We start from the raw sequence: 9,724 nt of genomic DNA on the forward strand, positions 1-9,724 counted from the left end.
TGTTTTCTGTTAATCTTTGTAATATTATCTGTAAAACCAGTATAATGAGTCCTGATAATAGAAGATACGAATTTATAGTCGAAAATTTACATATTAATAAGAAAAAAGGACATTGAGGCAATTTAATTAACCTTTTTGTTATTTCATAAAATTTAATAATATAAGAACTATTAAAAAAAATCTCATAACAAATTGTGCTGCACGATTTCACTTTTATGCTAGTGTGTCTTGGTGTTTTTCGCCGGAAAAGTTACTCAACTCGTTGCTACACTTTTTTTTAAAAACAAACGATTTACAATAGAATGAAATACTAGCTACAATGGATCTGGAAATTGTACGTAGTAAATACAACAAGAAATTTTTGTTAGATATCGCCTATATTCCCGTTCACAAACCGCTTATTTTAAACCAGACTACGGCTTATGTAAAGAGATTAAGGTGTAACATTTTGTTCTCTATAATTTCTGTAGACAATATTCTCAGACGTCACTACGTGATTTATTTCAAGAAATTTATTCGAAGATAATACACTAAAATACGGTTTTTAATCATACAAGATATCGATTGTTTTATTAACACTTAATATTTTAACAACAATAACGCCTAATACATACATTATTTTACTAATAATCTCTACATAAAAACAATTCTCTCATATCTATTAAAGTATAATTTGATAACTGATATCCCAGTACTACGTGCCTTTACTCGTTCTATTTGTATATCACTATTATCTATGTATTTTCTCTTATCTATTACTCGTGTTAATTAAAACGTACAAACGTGGTAGATGAGATGCCGACTCCAATAAACAATTAAAAAGTAGAATTGTTGCTTCCCATTACAGAAAGTGACTTTTAAAACAATTGTAGTAGTATAAACCTTTATGCATTACACATCTTGTATAGTTTAAAAATGACAACAATGACACTGATCTTCTACATTTTCCTTCCGAGCACAAAAGTGCGATAAGCACATCGGGTTCGGCTTTCACTTTGTTACAATGTTGGAATTTGTATCTCAGATCGACATATTTACATGCATGTTTAGCCGATGCCGAAAGAATTTCATTTTTCTGTGTGCAACAAACAGAGATTTTCCTGGGAATTGCTATCAATTGCACTGTTTTCGAATGGTGCAAAATTTATGTACACCTTTTCAGCTGGTGAACAATTAAGAACAATGAGATGGCATTCGTTAGGTACTCCACATTCCTACAAATGGGACTCCTAGTGATGTGACAGCGATTCCATTGTCCTGTGTTTAATAGTATTTAATTAATGATTATAAACGAATCGCTTTAAAATATATTAAATAGTTTTCTTAACTTTTTTGCGCAGTATTTCATCGTAGTTCCAGACGGGAGGGGAGTCAATTCATTCCAATTCCTTCGTGTCATGAGACGATATAATTTTCTCCCATGTTTTTCATTTGTCTAGAGTTATTTTCTATAACTGAGCATTGTTCGTCGTATTTCAACTTAAAAGAAACTCTAAGTGCACGGAAAAATTACGTTGTCGTAACTCATAAAATCAATCCAGTTTCTTCTTTCACAGTAAAATGCATCTTTGCATTTTGATCAATCCATAATAATTAACAAAGAACTTTCTTACAATCAACTTAACGTTTGAACTCCTTTGCAGTAGATCGAAGCCGCTGAAAATCTACTCAAACCTCAACTCTCTCGAAATACGGGAATTGAAATGATGACGTAAAGTCACAGTTGATTTGACAAAATAGGAACGTCACGTTTAATTTCAAAATCTGCAGTTTGCTGCAGTTGACATGGAGCATCGAACTGAATTTTTCATTTATTATCTCTCAATTGAATCAGTCAAATATTCCGTGGATACGTACTAATTTATGATAGATTTACTTCTTATTATAATAAATCCAATTAATTGTGTGATGAATTCGACAGTATACTGAAACAAAATACACTTTTTATAGAAAACTGCTTGTATAAATAATACAATATATATAAACAATAGTAGAAACAATATATACCGTATTATAATATAGTATATGAGATATTAAACTTACACTTAAAACTGCTTGCTTGTCGAAGAAAAAGAAATTGTTGCTTCTGAACCCCACTTCGGCTCTCGATATGGACATTAATACTTCTGTCTGAAAACAAAGAAAACACATTTCATTGTACTGTCGTTACGCGAGTTTTGATTTAAAATGTAATGAAAATCAGACATATTTTAATGAAAATCGAAGTAAAATATTCAGTTTATAAATTATGAAAGAATATTTACGATTTTGTTATTGTCATCGTCAAGGAAATAAATGTCCATTATGCAGGTAAAAAACCGTTCCATCTGAAATGTGTTAATCATATAATTATCGTTAAACAATTTACAGGTATACCTCGCCTTACGTCGGTAATTGGTTCCAGGAAAGCGACGTATGTCGAAAAACGACGTAAGTCGAGTTTACTTGTCTCCGAATCTACTTGTCACCAGACTAAACCATAAATTACCATTCCCGGTTCTGTATTTTATTTATTAATGCATTTTTTTATAATATATGGTTAATAAGGATCTATTTTAAGCTTACAAACAAATACATTTTAGTTTTTAATAGACTATAGTACAGAAAAAAGTAATCTAAATTTACGAATGCATGTACTGTAAATACAGTACATACTTGTAAATGTATATATTTTAATATGATTTTATGTGCTTTAAACGCTTTTCTAGTGATATTACGACTTCAATATTTGTGGCGGACAGACGTAAAGTCGAATAAAATGACTTAAACTTGATTTTTATTTCTCCATATACTTTTTTGACAAACGACGTATAATCGGGAACGACGTAACACGAAACGACGTAAGTCGAGGTATACCTGTATAAGGTTAGGAGACTAACAATTCACAAATTTTCTGTAAAATGAAAGTAACTTACGTTCGACGGAATTCTTGTCAAGTAAAGAAAATATATTACTATAACAGTCCACAGCCAAAAGATTGCAAAGCATATCAAAAGATATTCTATTGTAAACGATACGTAAAGTACTACATATATACTTACAATGCTGATTATGGGAATTAAAACTGTTATCATCAAAGTCTGAATAGTTTTGAATATTTTATCGATGCTTTTAATAAAATATACGATCGACGACAGTTCTAGTAACGATGTCTTGCTATTAACTTCTTTCCTTTGTAATTTTTCTTTTATGTCTATAATAAATGTATCTAATAATTGAATACAGATGTAAATAAGAATCAAAATGAATCCCGCGCTATAACATATGACGCCGACGTTGATGAAAACGCCGAATAATAAATGAAAGGTACAGAAGCTTTCTTGCCAGAATAATTTAGAATATCCGTAAGAGTTCCTGTAATACACGTACAAAGTGCCATATAACAAACACACAAATACTTGGACCAAACTGAAATGAATTAAAACCAAGTCTTGATAATGCAGTAATTTTGGATGAATTTTCTTTGCGCATTTTACGTTTTCGTCCAGGATTTTGATCGCCTTTATTATGTGAAATGCATTTGTATTAAACATGTAAAGAAATAACGGAGAAATTAAAAGTTCACCGAATAATACGAAGCGTGAATGGGTTCCGTAGATATCCCACACAACGGGAATGCCACAGAATTCATCAATGTGCAAATTTATAAAAATCTTTGATAATTCATCCGAATAAAAGACGAAAATAGAAATTATTGTTATAAAGTATGTATCAAATAGAAGCACTTTAACCCATAAATAATCCTGGCGCTTGGGTATAAATACACCAATGAGGCGTAAAACGTTTAGATACGGACGAATTGTATTTAAAAGAGAATATTCCATGAGTATTTAATAGATTTATACTGACCGGTAGCCTGAAAAGAATAAAATTAAAATTTTTCTTCGTTTCCTGGATGTTCTACGTCTCTATTATCCAGGCAACGTTAATACTTAATCCCTTGCTTTGCTTTAATTTTAATTAGCTGCAATGAAAATATGCGAATATTGATTGACATAATAGAAAATTAACGTTTTATGGTAATCTAATTATAAAATCGATTATATTATATTTATGACTTTAGATGGTTAATTTTAAAACGTTCAAAGAATGTGAATGAATAAAGAGCACGTATTAATTAAGATATTGTACTGTACATGTAGTGTATTATGCAGTGAAGAAAGAATATTTTATTAATAAATTTATTTTATTCGTTTAAATTTAAGCGTATAAACATAAATAAATTTATGTTTATACGCTTAAGTGTAAATACGTAGAACGAATAAAAATAATTTTATTCGTTCTATATATTTATGTTGTTAATTTACACGAGAATTATAAGCAGAATTAAGCATATTTTAAAACTGCATACTTGTCTTGTCGTTAATACTTACTCCTCGATCCTTTGTACAAACAAATTCCATGTGATTTCTCCTCACATCCCTGGGAAAACACTACTGTACCTGCACTACAGCCGGATTATTTCAGAGAAAGTAGCATAAGAAATAAGTCTCATCGACTGATAATTTTCCAGTTGTTACGTATATGTAACAAGGGAATGTATTAGAATTTACTGTTTTGAGACTTCCCGATCTCAGTATGATGGAAAGACGGGAAAAATTCTCTGGATATGTGTGTTTATGTGTTTTGCGTCGGTTTTGTTTAATATTTCAGAATAGGATAAAGATTCAGAAACGAAATTTGGAATGGTAACATGTATACAAAGAGCATTGTTGCTAATGAATGTTGATGGTTACGGATCGAGGGATGGGAATATACGGGAGATCATGTGTGATATCTCGACGTGGGTCGGACTTAATAAAGATTTTACACATATATATCATCGTCATCATTCAGCATTTTCAGCTTATTCTACCATTTCCAATTATGGTGTTGCCTCCCTTATATAATCGTCCTTCATTTGTGTCAATTTCATTTGTATCTGGAAAAATTATAGGAATGCAATTAGAAAAATTGTAGACCTATAAATTCCGACAGTCGTCTCCTGTCTGCTGCCTGTCTGTATTTCGTTAATCTCGAGAAAGAAGTTAGAAACATGAAAGTCGAGAACAGATGTAAAGTTTTCCGAATTTTCTACATCTAAAAAAGGTCCAACTTTTCATAAATTTCATAAAAATAAATAATATAATAAACTTGTTCTCTTTGTTAAGTTGTTCGTTCGTTTTCTCGCTTACTTGACGGCTTGCCTCTACCCAGCCTTATGATAATATAAAAGTTATTTTTACATAATATGTCATAACAGCCGAGAAGGTAATGCAACTCGTTTGTACCTCTGAACGGTTGCATCAAACAGGAAGCAATGAATTAACACAATGTAGAGACACAATGTTTAATTAATGTGGGTTAGAAATAAACACGCATTTATTATTTATTAAAAACTTATTTATTACAGGCCAAAAACTGATCTCAACGAGCGGCAACATAACTTCACAATCCACGTGAAATTTAAATTTTAGACGTACGGTCAAATTGTTCGTAAGTTGAACGTTGATAAGTAGGGGCTGCTGTATATTAATTTATTATTTTTTATGTAATTAATGTACAACTGGCAACACGATCGGCAAGACGGGCTAGCTCTTAAGAGCACGAGAACATGTTTATTACCTGATAAAGAAGTTCTGTTTGCAAGCTTAAAATGGCGACGAGGATACCGGAAAATATAAATAATACAATTAGCTCATAACAAATATAGTTTCCCCCTTTTATTAAGGATATTTCTCACGTCCAAAATATAAGAACAGCCATTAATTCCGCGTATAACTGGAGGTGTTCTGATCAGAATAGTGTGAATTTAACTTACGAGCAAACATGGTATTCTTCACATAACAAAACAGTTAAAAGCAAAAAGTTTACTAAAATTTTGTCAAACCGAGACCAAGTAAAATTAGTGAGTGGTATCATAGATCTTCTTTCACAGAAGATGATTAATAGTGTATGGCTGCCTCCTGCACACACACAACCACACTGCACAGTAATTGTTGATGCTAGTTATAACGTTTTAACAGTATGATCTTGTTTCAAGTAGAGACTTTTCTCTCGACACATCTAATAAATCAGATGTGTCGAGAGAAAAGTCTCTACTTGAAACAAGATCATACTGTTAAAACGTTATAACTAGCATCAACAATTACTGTGCAGTGTGGTTGTGTGTGTGCAGGAGGCAGCCATACACTATTAATCATCTTCTGTGAAAGAAGATCTATGATACCACTCACTAATTTTACTTGGTCTCGGTTTGACAAAATTTTAGTAAACTTTTTGCTTTTAACTGTTTTGTTATGTGAAGAATACCATGTTTGCTCGTAAGTTAAATTCACACTATTCTGATCAGAACACCTCCAGTTATACGCGGAATTAATGGCTGTTCTTATATTTTGGACGTGAGAAATATCCTTAATAAAAGGGGGAAACTATATTTGTTATGAGCTAATTGTATTATTTATATTTTCCGGTATCCTCGTCGCCATTTTAAGCTTGCAAACAGAACTTCTTTATCAGGTAATAAACATGTTCTCGTGCTCTTAAGAGCTAGCCCGTCTTGCCGATCGTGTTGCCAGTTGTACATTAATTACATAAAAAATAATAAATTAATATACAGCAGCCCCTACTTNGAGTAGATTTATAACTTAACCCAACCGATAAGAATTTACTGGTATGTTTTTACGATAGTTCTGTATAGTTGACAGGAGTTTAAAAAATTCGTTAAAATATTTGATATATTTATTCCGCTTTCCCATTTTATATTACTCACGGATTTCGATGTTAAACCAATGATATTACGATTTCGTATGTTCCGTATATAAGCGGATGTAGAAAAAACGTGTACAATGTTAAAAAATTAACCGTTACTTTCACAGCATCATTTACAAATAAATTTAATGAATGAGAGAGATGCACGAGGTACAGAAAACGCTCTAGAATTTATTTTCCTTAAATTTGCGATTTATGTATCCGTGGTCATAAAAATTTGTCTTTCCACTTTTTTCCCGAGACTACAAATATTCGAGTACAAAGTAATTGGTTTCAACTTATTTCTGCTTAAGAAGTAGTTAAATAATTAAGCGAGTAGGGAATTAGGGACATAAATAAAACTCCTCTGAAAGAGCCGGAATTTTGCTTAAACAAAACCTTAACCGACCCACTGCCGAGTACAGTGGGGACTGATTTCTTCGTAATATTAGACGTAATATAAACAGAAATTTTTTCAGTTCAACGAGAGCGACCGAAAAGTTGTAAATTTTGGAAATTTCCGTGGACACCTGGTCTTAAAACGAATTAGCTAGAAAACAAATGACGGTCAATCTATTAAGTTTAGCAAATTTAGATTTTTACATCTATGGTGAGAAACGTTTAAAATGTACAACAACCCCGTCGCGTCCTTTGAGTGATGCGACAAAAGAGGCATTTGACATTGAACGGTATCGGCACCCTGGGGATTTGCCACGCATACACTCACCGCACACCTACCAAGACCGTCTCTGATTCTATTCATGAGCCACTGGTAGGGAGCCATTTTAACTAAGTGGATTGTTTTAATATATAAAAAGTAAAGAATATTTTATGTTACTTTTATGTACGTTTCTTCACAAAGCTATATTATAATTATAATTTTCGTTAAAAGTATATTCGTACAATTGAATATTTTGTACCAGGTATGTATAGTTGTATATCCATCACACATTTTATTTTAACAACTTTTTATAATTTTTTTTTTTTAATTTTAGCCCTTATATTATGGCTAGCGATTCGGAATGTAATTGTGATATTGAAAATTTATTTCAAAAAGTTTTGGCTCGAGACCATGTAACGAATAAGAAAACATTATTAATAGAGAAAGACCAATGTCTAAATTAAATATAAATACGTCGACAAAAAAAATTTGTTCGACATTTTCACCATAAAATTTATGAAGACGTAAAATGGCTTTGTGGATGCATAGAAATGCAAAAATTGTTTTGTTGGCCTTGCCTATTATTTTCAAATAAAATTAGTGTTTGGAATATGGCTTTAACGATTTAAATAATTCGAGTAAAGCTGGCAGAAGACATGAAAATCGTAAATTTCGCATCGATTCTTTCTTAAAATTGAAGCAAATTGGAAATCAAAGCGGAATAGAATTTAACACTTGAAAACAATATAAAATAAGTATTAAAAATAATAACAAAGTTACGGCTAATAGATATACAGTATTATATTTAAATTAGTAGATGTTATCGAAACAAGAATTGGCATTTAGAGGGCGTAGGGAATCAATTGAATCTAATATAATACAGATATATACTGTATATTGAACTTGCTTGTTTATTAAGTGCGTTAGATAATCTATTAATTAAAAATACATTTAGAGAAGTCTGCGGTTTTACTGGCTTATCGAACAAACGAATACGAATGGACCCTAGACCGTCGCTGACTGATTGCCCCTGGAAGTCGGCTTCTTACAGAAACACAGCTTCCCTATCATCAAATGTCACGGCACACCACTGCTATCTTCCACGAAAAGTTTCATATGTGGTTCCAAAAATTCGTCTCTACTTTCTTGTAGTAATGGCACATTGCAAAAACACGCGACCATTAAGCATAACGATGCAATCAGATAGTTACCGTGACGTTTCTTATTCTTTACTTGAAGTTGAGTACAGGTAGCCCTCGGTTTACGCCGGTTGAATTTACGCCGATTCACAATAACGCCGCTGCGAAATTCGCCGTTTCGAGGTGTAATTCCCCGATTTTCCCTATGCTAGACTGATTTTCATTTCAGTGTTGACGTACTTACCGAGCCGCGACATTGTACATTCGTTAAAACAAAGATTTTTATTAAATATATTTATTTTTTCTGTTTAATATTATCGGGTATGTATACATTTGCATTAAATTAATATTAAAATACTAAACGTTTAGATACCCACGAGTCAAGATATTAAACTTAATAGTCCAATAAATGGCGTCCGAATCCATAGCACCAATGAATGTATCCCATATCAGTTCATTCAGGAAAACACTTTACGACGCAATAGCACTTCCGGCAATCACAAATTATCGTTAGTGAGACAAATCTACTTCTCATTGGCCAGACGATATTTATCTCTCTTAGCCACCTTGAATTTTCCCGCTCAAACTGACCTTATATATGCGCTATGGCGACCGGTGGTCGACCAATCAGTGTCTTCGCTCGTCCGTAGCTCTACGTCGGGTTAACGTATCCTTTCGACTAAGGCAGTGGTTCCCAATTAGTTTTTCCTGCGTACCACTTCAAGTAAGAGCTCAAACTCGCGTACCCCTTATAGCAGAAATTCATATTAATTTATACTAATATTATAAATTCGAAGGTAATGTCTGTTTGTCACCTTTTCACATCTAAACCGCTGAACAGGTTTTAATAAAATTTGGCACTGAGATAGCTTACATGTTGGAGATGGACATAGGCTACATTTTAATGCGAGAAAATATCTTATTCCCACGAGAAAATTCGATATAATGAAGGCGAAGCTGTGGGTAGACAGCTAGTGATAAATAGAATAAGTTTTTTTTTTTACATTTATTATCTTTAAAATACAATTCTAATAATAATGAAAATAACATAAGGTTATTTAATTTTAATGTGACAAATGTGCACGATTTTCTTTGCACAACTTTGTAAAATCTGGTTGCTTTTTGATCAGCTTCAGTCTCAAGTCATCTTCGAGTTGAAGTCGGTGACGATGTTTAGTTTTCATGTTTGTCATGG

The sequence above is a fragment of the Centruroides sculpturatus genome, unplaced genomic scaffold, assembly GCF_000671375.1.
Source record: "Centruroides sculpturatus isolate CEXI.00-Female unplaced genomic scaffold, Cexi_2.0 scaffold974, whole genome shotgun sequence".
Taxonomy (NCBI): Eukaryota; Metazoa; Arthropoda; class Arachnida; order Scorpiones; family Buthidae; genus Centruroides; species Centruroides sculpturatus.